The sequence below is a fragment of the Arvicanthis niloticus genome, chromosome 6 (genome assembly GCF_011762505.2).
Source record: "Arvicanthis niloticus isolate mArvNil1 chromosome 6, mArvNil1.pat.X, whole genome shotgun sequence".
In the NCBI taxonomy this organism is placed as follows: domain Eukaryota; kingdom Metazoa; phylum Chordata; class Mammalia; order Rodentia; family Muridae; genus Arvicanthis; species Arvicanthis niloticus.
The window spans coordinates 41459736-41473584 of record NC_047663.1 but is presented as its reverse complement, the minus strand read 5'-3'; the positions used below and the strand labels follow the sequence as shown (position 1 = coordinate 41473584).

General features: G+C 42.4%; 1 protein-coding gene across 12 annotated transcripts in view; it reads left to right on the top strand.

Annotated features, from left to right (window-relative positions):
* The window catches only part of Znf207 (zinc finger protein 207), a 36982-nt gene extending 24676 nt beyond the window's left edge, over positions 1-12306 (top strand). For all 12 annotated transcript variants that reach the window (XR_013111155.1, XR_013111154.1, XR_013111158.1 and 9 more), the window contains 3 exons: positions 3377-4454; positions 9008-9050; positions 10316-12306. The gene's annotated coding sequence lies outside the window, so the exon portion shown is untranslated. The remainder of the gene's footprint in view (positions 1-3376; positions 4455-9007; positions 9051-10315) is intronic.
* The last annotated feature ends 1543 nt before the right edge of the window (positions 12307-13849 follow it).

Below are 13849 nucleotides of genomic sequence, written 5' to 3'. Positions count from 1 at the left end.
TGATTCTTAGCAATTAATAGTTGTTTTCTTAAAAATAATATTTTTTTCAAAATATGGCTTTGATCCAACCCTCTCTAGTCAAGGATCACCTGAAACTCTCTTATTATAATTGGTGTGTGAGTGTCCCTGTGTTACTTAACGTACCACATGTCTAGGTGCCTGCTGAGGATAGGTTATCATAACTCTGGGAACCAAATCTAGGTCCAGTGTAAGAGAGCAAGTGCTTCAGACCACTGTTGTTTGAAGTTCTTTATCCATGTGCTTGTCCATCCTAGGTGTCAGGATTACAGATGGGTACCCCTGTAGCTGCTTCATGACTTTGTAAACATTTCTGCTCTCTACTCACCATTGTGAGCTAATCTACATTGATAAAAAATTTAAGGTCTGTCAACTTAAAATTCTGTCAGTTCATGTGGCTCTCAAGCCTTGATGCCTGGAGTTTGAGCCTTGGCATTCCCATGGCTCCTGTGATAGAGAAATGCCTCCCTCCCCCCAAGTTGTTCCTGACCTTCATATTGTGTGCTATGTCACACACGTACACTCACATAGATATTAAGACTCCAACAGTAAAAAGTAAACTGCATTGTGTACAGTTTTTAATCCCATCACTGGAGAGGCAGACAGAACTCTGAATTAGACTGGTTTACATAGAAACTTACGAACTAGCTAGGAGTAGATCATGAGACCCTGTCTCCCAGGTTCAGGTGGGATGGGGTGGAGAAGTGGGGTGGTTGTGATAACCTTTAATCCTAGCATTTGAGAGGGGCTGGAGAGATGGCTTAGCAGCTAAGAGCGCTGACTATTCTTCCAGAGGTCCTGAGTTCAATTCCTAGTAACCACATGGTGGCTCACAACCATCTGTAATGGGATCTGATGACTTCTTCTGGTGTGTCTGAAGAGAGCAACAGTATACTCATGTAGCTAAATTAATTAAAAACAAAACAAAAACCCAAACACCTAGTGTTAGGGAGGCAGTGTCATCAGGACAATCTTTTGAGTTTGAGGCCAGCCTGGTCCACAGAGTTCCAGGATAGTCAGGACTACACAGAAATACCCTGTCTCAAAAAGAACTGTGAAGGTTGCTCAGAGGTTAGGAATACTTGTTCTTCCAGAGGACAGAAACTTTGTCCAACAACCATTTCCCGGCATCTCCCAACTACCTGTGATTCTATCTCCAGGGATTTGACTTGGTATTCATGTGTATACATGAATAAAGATTTTAAAATGTCTCAATAATAGAATGTGAGTGGTGGAAAAAATAAAGAACAATTGAGGAAAGTATCCTAAATTGATCTCTGCCCTCCGTCTGAATGTGAGTAGGTATAATAACAAGTGCAGATACAGTCTTTAAAATGATGGTTTTTGTGTGTTTTGTTTTTCCCAAGCCAGAGTTTTATCAGTGTAGCTCTGGTCATCCTGGAATGAGGTCCGTAGACTGTGTGAAGCTGTACTCTGCCTCCAGAGTACTGCTACTATATAGAGTGGTTTGTGGTTTACTGCTATAATATAGACACCCAAGAGGCTGAGCCACAAGGATTGCCATGAGTTTAAGACTAGCCAGGACTATGTTGAGTGAGGTGCCTTAAAGTTTTGCTCTGTGGGCCTTTGTACTTGCAGGCATTTCAATTTAGCCTGGCCTTTCTTTTTTTTTTTTTTTTTTTTTTTTTTTTTTTTGGTTTTTCGAGACAGGGTTTCTCTGTGTAGCTCTGGCTGTCCTGGAACTCACTCTGTAGACCAGGCTGGCCTCGAACTCAGAAATCCGCCTGCCTCTGCCTCCCAAGTGCTGGGATTAAAGGCGTGCACCACCACCGCCCGGCCTAGCCTGGCCTTTCTTAGGTCTGGTATGTCACTTCAATAAGACATCTCTGTCATACCCTCCTTCTCCCACTGTATAGCTCTGGTTTGGTCTGTAACTCAATATGTAGACCAGGCTGGCCTCCAGTTCACAGAGACCTGCCTGCCCTTGCCTCCTGAGTTTTGGGAAAATGGCATGAGCCCCAACAACCAACTGTCCAATTTTCTGCTTTCCTCCCAGAGCACTTGTGACCTGTGTTGTTTTGTTTTATATTGTGTGCTTCCCTAGCTAGAATCTTTTTACAATTTATATATGGATGTTCTCTCTGTGTCTCTGTTTCTCCTTCCCTCCCTTCCCCCCTCTGTGTGTGTGTGTGTGTGTGTGTGTGTGTGTGTGTGTGTGAGAGAGAGAGAGAGAGAGAGAGAGAGAGAGAGAGAGAGATATGGAGGGAGACAGCACACCTGGTGCTAATGGATATCAGAGGATGATAGTGTTAGATCCCCTGAAAATGGAGTTATTAATGGTTTCAGGCTGTTTGTGGGTGATGAGAATTAAATCTAGGTCCCTTGGAAGAGTAGCCAGTGCTCTTAACCTACTGAGCCACCTTTCTACTCTACCTCCCCGCAGGCTAGAATTTAAGTTTTAGGAAGGTGGGAGATTTTACTTTCCCATGGTCTATGTGGTTGTGCTTAGCACGTCATAAGCAGCCTTTACAAAATTTAGTAAGCCGGACAGTGGTGGCGCACGCCTTTCATCTCAGCACTCAGGAGGCAGAAGTAGGCGGATTTCTGAGTTCGAGGCCAGCCTGGTCTACAGAGTGAGTTCCAGGACAGCCAGGGCTACACAGAGAAACCCTGTCTCAAAAAAAACAAACCAACCAACCAACCAAAAAAAAAAAAAAAAAAAAAAAAAAAAACCCAAAAACTAAGTAAATGGTTGGCTCAACATAAAACAACAACAAAAACAAAACAAAAACTTTAGTCGTCGTGGCTAACTCCTAATCCCAGCATTTTGAGAAACTGTGCAGGAGGGTCCTGAGCTTAGTCCATCCTGAGTAATGGTGTTAATGGTGTTGGAAATACCAAGTGCATGGGAAACATGACAGTCTCACTTGCTGGGGCTGCAGACTTAGCTCAAGGCTTAAGAGCACTGGTTGCTCTTATAGAAATCTTGAGTGGCAGCTTACAACTATCTGTAACTCGAGTTACAGGGAATCCAATATCTTCTGGCTTCAACAGTCACCAGGTCCACAAGTGGAGTATAGACATACATACAGGCAAAATGCCCAAGCACATAAATATAATTGAAGACCTAAGATAGCTTAGCTGGTAAAAGCTATTGTTGTCATCCTTGATAATCAGATTTTGATACCCAGGTTCTCCATGGGGGAAGGAGAAAATCAATTCGTGAATATTGTCCTCTGGGCCTCCACATGTGCACCTCCACATGTGCACGTGTGTGTGTGTGTGTGTAGAATTGAGTTGTTAGTACTTAAGAGTATTTGCTGCTCTTGCAGAAGACCTTGGTTCTGTTCCCATCATCCGTGTGGTGGCTCACAAACATCTGTAACCCCATTTTCAGGAGATCTGCCTCCATGAACACCAGGCATACACATGGTTCACAGAGGTATGTGAAGGCCAACACTGTTTTGCATAGTAATACATGTTTTAAAAGGCTGCCTTAGCCAGGCAGTGGTGGCACAGGCTGTTCATCCCACCACTTGGGAGGCAAAAGCAGGCGAATTTCTGAGTTCGAGGACAACCAGGGCTACACAGAGAAACCCTGTCTTAAAACAAAAGTGAAACCAAGGCTGGAAAGATAACTCAAATGGTTAAGAGCACTGGCTGCTCTTCCAGAGGTCCTGAGTTCAATTCCCAGCAACCACATAGTAGCTCACAATCATCTGTAATGGGATCTGATGTCCTCTTCTGGGTGTGTGTGAAAACAGATCACTCATATACATATAAAAAAATAATTTTTTTTTAAAAAAGTACAATCAACCAGGCCAGCCTGGTCTACAGAGTGAATTCCAGGACAGCCAGGGCTACGCAGAAAAACCCTGTCTCAAAAAACAAAAAGAAAATAAAACAAACCCCAAACAAATGAACAAAACAAAAGTACAATGAAGCATGGTGGTTCATGCCTTTAATCCAAGTACTCTTTGAGTCTGAGGCCAGCTTGGTTTACATAGTTTCAATCCAGCCATGGCTACACAGTAAGACCCTGTCTCAAAAAATCAAGAAAATAAAAGAAAAAAAAAAAAGCTAAGAGTGATAGAGTAATAGTGGAAGACACTTGGGATCACTCAAGACTTGATACAAAAAGTAAACACGCACACATGAATCACATGTGACTAGTATTTGGCCATATGTACCATACGTTACATGTACCCTAATGATACTTCAGTTTGTAGATCCCTGTAACAGAGTAGTCAGGAAATAATAATGTGCTCTGCTCTGTTTTCATTCTCATAATCCATTCTTATATCATTCTTTAGGGATTCCAAATGGGATACATTTCCAGGTTATAAAAACAAGTGTTCTTATTTTTTTTTTTTTTAATGCCTCCTGAATGCTGGGATTGTAGTCATGTGCCAGCTACCACTCCTGGCAGTGAGCATTTGCAGAGCAGATTTTGTACTAGGTTTGGGAGATGAAAGGTAAGGAAGGTTCTTGACATAGGCAGTGTTGGAATATGTGGTCAGGAGTGTAAGCATGAAAACAGTGGTTAAGAGGAAGACACAGAGGGCTGGGATGAGCAGTGATGGATGGTGTTCATCATCATTGCTCCATCTTGAGGGTTTTGAGAGCTATTGGTTGATTCTTTCCATTTGGGGATTATATTTCACAATTTATGTAGATAGTATGATATACCTTGAAAATCATGTTACATCTACAGTTAGAGATTCCTGTGAAAATCTCAGTCATGTATTAGCACCTAGCTTCAACCTTGACACTATTTGGGGAAGGAATGATTACTTTATATGCATGATTTGACCCTTCACATTCAAAGTGCAATTGTTTATTAGAAGTTAGCAGCCCTGTTTTTTTGTGCTTAACTATTCTGCCTGCCTGCCTGCCTGCCTGCCTGCCTGCCTGCCTGCCTGCCTGCCTACCTACCTACCTACCTACCTACCTACCTACATACCTACATACCTACCTGCCTTGCAGTAGGGTCTCACTATGTAGTCCTAACATTCATGGAATGCTGTGTATACCAGGCCGGGAACTCAACAGAAATCCACTTGCCTCTGCCTTCTTTGTGCTGGGATTAAAGGCATGCTCCAACATTTTTTTGTGGTTTCTTCGACCTGAAAAGATGAAGGAAACAAAGTGTAGAGGGGGACACAGTTGAAAATACATGGAACAAACCACTCGTGGGGAAACAAGCCCTTGAGATAAAGCACAGAAAACATGCCATTAATGTTCCACTTGGGTGTTGGAGCAGTCAGGGTATCACTATGTGGCTTTGGCTCTCCTAGAACTCACAAGGTAGATCTGGCTGACCTTGAACTCAGAAACTTGCCCATTTCTGCTTCCTCAGTGCTGGAATTTACAGTGTGCACTATCATGTGCCTCTTAATCTCTGAGCCGTCTTTCCAGTTGCCGTTTATGATGGTTCTTAACAAACTATGTTTTATTGATGGTGAATTAAGCACATCCTGAAGTTTCTCTCTTTGACACAAACTCTGGAAATGTCAGGGAAGTTTTCTCAATGTATTAGGTTTTCTTAAAAACAAACAAATAAAAAACAAGAACATGAAACAAAACATAAGTAATTAATTCCTGAAGTCCTGATGTAAAAATTAGCTGAGGTTAGCCGGACAATGGTGGCACACACCTTTAATCCCAACAGTCAGGTAGCACAGGGAGGCAGTTGATCTCTGAGTTTGAGGCCAGCTTGGTCTACTGAGTGAGTTCCAGGACAACCAATGCTACACAGAGAAACCCTGTCTTGATCACAACAACAAATGAGCTGTGGTGGAATTGAAAAGGGTAATAGTCTAATGTGCACGTGGGAATCCAGTGTATACTCTGCCATCAGGCATGTGAGCTTGGTTTTAAGATTTTCAGGTGGTAGAAGCTTTGTAAGATCTCAAAGTTCTGCCGGGCAGTGGTGGCGCATGCCTTTAATCCCAGCACTTGGGAGGCAGAGGCAGGTGGATTTCTGAGTTCGAGGCCAGCCTGGTCTACAGAGTGAGTTCCAGGACAGCCAGGGCTACACAGAGAAACCCAGTCTTGGGGGGAGGGGGGAAATCTCAAAGTTCTTACAAAGATCTAAAGGTGGAAGAGATTTAAGCAGACGTTTCCCCTTAGTTCATGTATTTGCTGCTACTGCCTCCGTGAAGGGGCAATATCTCAGAGGTTGGGCATTGTCTTCTACTGGCTTGCTATTTCAGAGGAAAATTGGGACATTGGCTGCAGAGACATAGTTCATTGCTCCACTTCCCAGTATCTCTGGCAACTAAGTGGAGTACATATGCCAGCTAACTGCCTGAGTCAGGGAACTTTCAATCTAATAGAAATCTCAGTGTAGAAAATTGGCTATGGATAAGTCTCTTTAGTTATTTGAGTATCTTCTGAAGGATTAAAGAAATATCTGGGCATTGTACTGCATACTTGTAATCCCTGTACTTGGAAGATGGAGGCAGCAGGATCAGGAGTTCAAAGACAGGCCGAGAATTACCTAGTTATCAAGGCCATCCTGCATTGAAAAAACAATAACAGCAAGCCTAATGTCAACTTTAGTTGATGCCCACGATTTTGGTTTGATCCCCAGCATTGCATAAGTCAGGCGGGGTAGTACATACCTGCCTTGTCCCAGCACTTGAAATATGGAAGCAAGAGCAGCAGTGATGGGTCAGTTGGTCAATCACTTGTTTCACAATCAGGAGGACCTAAGTTTGGGACTCTAGAACCAGCATAAAAAGCTGGGCATGCTAGCTTGTGATTTGTTTTTTTGTTTGTTTTTTTTTTTTTTTTAATTTGTGTATGGGTGTTTGCATGTATGCCTGCATGTATGTCTGTAGACCATGTATGTAAATGTGTCCTCAGAAGTCAGAGGACAGACAGTGTGAGATTCTCTGGAACTGGAGTTACAGACGGTTACGAACTGCCATTTAGGTTCTGGAAATAGAAATGGGGACCTCTTGAGGAACAGCTAGTGCTCTAACCACTGAGCAACCTCTCCACCCCATAGCCTGGGTTTCTAACCTCAGCAATGACGAGATAGGAGCCAGAATTAGCCAAACTCCTGGAAACTTGTTAGCCAGTTTCTGGAGAAGTTCCAGGGCAAAGAGCTACCCTGTCTCAAAAAGTGGACACAAGACACTGACACTTGTGGTTATCTTTTGACCTCTACATATACATACATGCATACTCCCACATACACATGTGCATCCATATACATGCATACAACCACACATACACAAAAGCTCAACAAGGTCATCCTTGGCTATATTTGGGATGCAAAGGCAACCTGAGGTACTGACCAGGTGATTCTGTCTTAAAGAAAACAAACAAAAACAAAACAACAACAACAACTTGAAAGAAGGACGACTAAGGACTATTAGGGACCATGGGAAGATGACAGTAGCAATAGGGTAAGAAGGAAAGAGAGTAAGGAAGTGTATAGGCATAATCAATGCATGATGTGAACATATATTGAAATATAGCAGTTGATTCTGTTTGTACAATGAATATTTATTGATATAATAAAAAGACTTCATCTTGAAAATATGGAAATCTTTTTGAAATCAACACTGTAGAACAATTTTAATCCTGCAACATGCCTGCTCTGGCCAGGGATCACATTAAAAGAACTTCTAGGACTGTGTGATCCAGCTGGAATACAGATACAATCTTAATAATACACACCTTTAATCCCAAACAATGAAGGAAAACTTAGTCTGAAGAAGGAAGCATCCATATTTGAAAGTGAATCTAATTGAGGGGCAGACCAAGTGATGAGTCAGAGAAAAATCTGCAGAGTTAGTCAGAGATAGGACGCACCCAACTCTAACAACAATGGCACAGAAAAAAGCTATTTAAGAGCAGGAGTCAGTGTAGTGAGTACAGTGCACTCGAGGTGATTTCATTCATGAGTTCATGCAGTTCAGTGCAGGTCATCAGAGTTTGGAACCAGAGAATAAGAAGGAGCCAGAAGTTCAGAACAGATTGCCAGTGTTAGTTTGAGGCCAAGCAGAGAAATAAAGTGAGAAGCTGAGAGAAGCCAGATTGAATCAGTCAGCTTGGAGAGAAATTTGATCCAGAATGGCCAACCATAGTTCAGAAATAACTGGAAAAGGAGCTTTATTCAGCATTGAACCTCCAAGATGAAAATTACATCTGGTGAAAAAAAGTTACATTTATACAACCCAGTGCACAGGTTGAATGATAAGTAGATATACCTGGGAGTGACAGAATGAGTTAGAAAAGTGGACCAAGAAATCCTCCCAGAATGCACTAAGAAATGAAAACTGATGGAAGTACAAGTTAGGATTTGGGCAACGTTAAGGTTGAGTTCAGAGTGCTAGTATTAGGAGGAAAAGGCAAAGCAGATGTGGGAAGATCATTCTGCAGCTGCTGTTCTCTAGCCCCACCTTCTTGCTGGACCCCTTCACCAAGAGGCTGAAACTATCCACAGATTGTTTTTCCAGTCAGCCTAAGAGCAAGCTCATGAATGAGTGGCATCATTATTGGTGGTACCTGACACAAGTTCTGCTGTCACCAACTACCGTCCAGTGTTTGAATGGTGTATTGTGACAAACTATCCTAACTTTAATAAATGGAGTTTTCACTCAGTCAAAAGCCATGCTGAAAATGCCACATCAGATGGCCCTTCAGTCCATCTTTGCACACTTTTGAAGATACTAATCCCCTTGATGTTTGAGACATTGAGAATACCTTTTAAAAAAGATTTATTTTATGTATATGAATACATTGTAGCTGTCTTCAGGCACTCACCTGAAGAGGGCATCAGATCCCATTACAGATGGTTGTGAGCCACTGTGTAGTTGCTGGGGTTTGAACTTAGGACATCTGGAAGAGGAGTCAGTCAGTGCTCTTAACCATTAAGCCATCTCTGCAGCCCGAGAATCCCTTTTGTTTTGTTTTGTTTTGTTTTTGACTTTGTGACTCATTAACTTTATGTGGTACTTTTGTGGATCAAAGTAACTATATGATCAAATTCTTTTTTTTTTTTCCTGAATAGGTTATGCTTTTGAAATTTTACATTTTTATTTCTGAGTCACAAGGTATGTTGCACATTTTACTGAGATAATTCTACTTCTCCTTTCATACTGCATCTCTATCTGGAACCCATGCCTTTGGTGCCATCAGTAGTGAGCCTCGAGTTCCATTAGTGAAGTCATTTTCTGAACTTCACCTCTTAACACCTTTGATCATAGATTCATGAAGCTCCGCTCTCAGCCTATACCGTAATTATTAACACAGTGCCAGAGACTAGGCAAAGTTTTAATGAAAAGAGGCCTATTTTGCATCATGGTTCTGTGGCCCTAAAGCTTCATTCGTAAAAACTTTGGATGAATTAACTTTCTGCTCTATAATCATAATGGGGATTTAACTTCAGCATGACTTCCTTCCTTCTTTTCTCTTCCTCTTCCTCTTCCTCCTCCTCCTCTTCTCTTCTTTCTTCATGTTCAAGATTTATTTTCTGTGCTTTGGTATTTTGCCCCCATGTATGTCTGTTTGAGGGTATCGTACCTCCTGGAACTGGAATTATAGACAGTTTGAGCTACCATGTGGGTGCTGGGAATTTAACCTGGGTCCTCTTGAAAATCAGCCAGTGCTCTTAACTGCTGATCTATCTCTCCAGCCCCAAAATTTTAGCATGACTTTCAGAGGGATCAGATTACATTGGAAGCACAGACAGCACTTGCTTTGTATCAAGTCCCCATGCATAAATGGGCCCTTCTCAGTAGTCTCTGCCTTATTTCACTAGGCACAAACTTCACCATGTAGCACTCCTGCTCTCAGCATAGGTTTACCAGTTTCTTACATTTTTAATATAATCATTTTTACACCTGTACTTTCTCATTTCTCACCCCCCTGAACCCCTTCTTTCAAATCCCATTCCAGAGCAGATTTAGAGACCCACAACCAAACACTAAACAGAGCCAGGTGAAGCCTGCAGGAGTGAGGCTGGAAGGATTGCAGGAGGCAGAGGGTTAATGTTACAAGGAGAACATGGCCCACAAGATGACTAAGCAGGGATCATAGGGGATCACAGAGGCTGTAGCAACAACCATAGGCCCTGTATGGGTCTGCCTTAGATCCTCTGCATGTACACTATGGTAGTGTAACTTGTTTGTGTGAGACTCCTAAGAGCTCGTGGGAAGGAGCTGACTTTTTTGCCTGCTCCTGGGACCCTTTTCCTCCTCCTTGGTTGCCTAGTCCAGCCTTGAGATGAGGGTTTGTGCCTAGTTTCATTGTAACTTGTTATGCCATGTTTGGTTGATCCCTGGGAGAACTGCTCTTTTTTTTTTTTTTTTTTTTGAAGGGAACAGGAGGATGGATGGATCTGTTGGAAACGAGGTGAAGAGGAAGACTGGGAAGAGTGGAGGGAGGGGAAACTGTGGTCAAGATGTAATGTCTGAGAGGTGAATAAAAGAAAAATCTTATCCCTATTTTAAAATTATTTATTTGGCAATGGTGGTACATTACCTTTAATCCCAGCACTTGGGAAACAAAGGCAGGCAGATCTTTGTTAGTTTGAGGCCAGCTACAGAGCTAGTTCCAGGACAGCCAGAGTTACATAGAAAACCTGTCTCAATAGAACCAAATAAAAAAGAGAATTACTTATTCATTTATTCGTTCATTCATTGGGTGTGTGCCCATGTGCTATGGTGTAGATGTGAATGTGGAGGCTGGGGGATGACTTGCAGGATTCAGGACTCGATTTTCTTCCACCACTTGGTTCTTGGGTATTATTGCACCCGGCTTGTTAAACTTGGTGACAAGTGTCTTTCCTACTGAGCCATCTTGCCAGCACAATTTTATACAGTTCTTTTTGTCACTGTTCTGAGACTGGGTTTCACTCTGAAGTCCTAGCTGGCCTGGAACTCATAGAGATCTGCTTGCCTCTGCCTCCTGAGTGCCACCGTGTCCAGCTGCAATTTTTTGAGACATGTTCGTGCTAGACCTGGTGGTGTAGGCCTGTAATTCCAACCACTTGGAAGGCTATTACAGGAGGATTAAAAGGTCAGTGCCTGCCTGGGCCGAACAGTGAATTCAGGGCTCGATGGAGACTTACTAAGAGGTGGTAAGCATCTAACTCAGTCTCTCAATTCCAGTACCACAAGCAGAAGCAGGCAAGCTCAGAGATAGAGCTGAGCAACCCCTAGGCTCTGCTAGGCTTAGATTGTACACACCCCCACTCAAACAATACACCTAGCAACTTCAGATCTTCACCTGTATCAAGCACTGTGTACACACCCCTCCTAGAGCAGTGTTTCTAGCAACCTAGGACATTGAACTCAGGTATACCCTCCAAACAATGGAGGGCTTGCACAGTGGCCAGTGGGTAAACCACTTGTAGCACAAACCTGATGACTTGAGATTGATTCCTCAAATCCACATGGAAGGAGAGAACCAATTCCTTAAAGTTGTCTTCTGACCAGCACAGGCTGCAAGCTGTGGCATACATGCTTCTTCATAGACACGAGAGAGAGAGAGAGAGAGAGAGAGAGAGAGAGAGAGAGAGAGAGAGAGAGAGAGAGAGAGAGAGAGAGAGAGAAGGAGAAAGGAGAGAGAGGAGAGAGAGGTGTGTGTGCACACACTCACATGCACACTTTACACTTGCATACACTCACATATGCATGGGCACCCAAACTCACTAAAATGAAACAGTGGAATAAGTTTATTCTTCTTAAGCAACCTTTAGTTAACTTCTGTAATTTTTTAAAGATAGTGTTTTTCTGTTTGGCCCTTTCTATCCTGGTCCTGGAACTTGCTATATAGACCTGGTTGGTGTTGAAATCACAGAAATCCGATTATGTCTGCCTTGTGAGTGCTGGGATTAAAGGGAGTGCACCACCAAGCCCAACCCAGTGACTCACCTTTTTTGGTTGGTTTACACTGAAACATCTTCCAGAATGTATTTTAATAAGGGAGAGAGGGCTAATACAGCTGGAACTAGTTTTGAATTCGTACTCAATTAGCAAACTGTATTCTCAGATTGAACATTTAGGGAAAACCCTTAATTGTCATTTTTATGCATATGCATAATTGGGTTTGCACATGATTAAATCAGATGTATCATGGAAAAGACACCAGAGCAAAGGCTTACATAATCTTACCTACCAACCTAAATAGAAAACCTATAACCCCTGTTCCCAGTACCTGTTCCTCCTCCTTGACCTCAGAAAATGAGAACCCAAACAAGAAACCAATTCCCCTGGGTATTCTAACTCAGTAGGTCACTGCTGGCTTTCAGCTTATCTGGTCTGGAATATCACTTTGCTTCTGAATAAAGTTTACTTTCCACTTCTCCGTCTGTGTGGTCTGTGTGCAGTTTGTCAGTTCTTTCCTTAGGATGACAGGAACCTTGGAGCACCATGTCTAGACAGTGACCCATGATAACAAATTTTTATTTTATATGAGTACACTGTAGTTGTCTTCAGACTCACCAGAAGAAGGCATCAGATCCCATTTCAGATGGTTGGTTGCTGGGAATTGAACTCAGGACCTCTGGAAGAGCAGTCAGTGCTCTTAATTGCTGAGCCATCTCCCCAGCCTTGCAAACATATCTTTTGTGAGCTTTAGGTCAACCTCAGCATTGGGGTGAGGGATGTTATTTCATGTATTGAAAACTGATCTGCAGCTCGAGAGTTGGCTCAGTGGTTAAAAGTGCTTGCTGCACAAAGCGTGAGGACAGGAGATCAAACCCCAACACCCATAACAAACCAGGGGAGATATGAATGGTCCTGTAAACATCTGTAAATCCAGTTCCAAGTGATCTGGTGACCTCTGAGTGCTGTTCAGGCATGTGCCTCTACCCATACATGCACATACATTCATGGAAACACACACAAGTACATTTTTTTTTAATTTTTCAGCTCCATTGTAACTTATTTTGCCAGATTTTATTTTTTGTGTATGAGTGTTTTGCCTGCATGAATGCCTGTCACCACATATGTACATTGCTCACAGAGGCCAGAAGAGGTTTTCAGATACTTTGAAACTGGAATTACAGATGGTTGTGAGCTACCATGTGGGTTCTGGGGACTGATCCTGGTTCCTCTGGAAAAGCAGCCAGTGCTCTTAACCACAGAACCATCTCCCCAGTCCCTTGATAAGTACAATTTAAAGATAAAAAAATTGATATGGCAGGAAGATATGTCTGTCAAAAAGACAACATGAGGTCAGTAACAGAATAGAAGTCAAGGTGGTGGCGCACGCCTTTAATCCCGGCACTTGGGAGGCAGAGGCAGGCGGATTTCTGAGTTCGAGGCCAGCCTGGTCTACAGAGTGAGTTCCAGGACAGCCAGAGCTACACAGAGAAACCCTGTCTCGAAAAACCAAAAAAAAAAAAAAAAAAAAAAAAAAAAGAAACAGAATAGAAGTCAAAGCATTTCAAATTTAACTGGAATCCTTTTTCTCAGGCAAGGCTCTTTAGCTTGCAGACTTGTGGTAAGTTACAGTCTTTCCTCTGTCAAAACAAAATATCTTAGGTCAACAAGACTTCTTTCAGTAAATAAGGGTACTTCTTTTCTCTTATGTTTCTATCTTTCAAGGCAAAATAATGTGCAATTTTACAATGTTTCCAAGGTCCCAAAAGGACAGATTTGTTATAAGAAGATTCTATTCTTGTCACACTTCCGGTCAATTTTGGAGACAAAGTATTTATTAATAACTAGAGTCAGCTAACAAGTTTAGAAAATCTGTGACTCACAGACTCATTTTTAGCTACTTTGGTTAAGAATATCTGAAGATAGGCTGGAGAAATGGCTCAGTGGTTAGGAGTCCTGGATGTTCCTATAGAGGATCTGGGTTCAGTTCCCAGCACTGACATGGTGGTTTATAATTGTCTGTA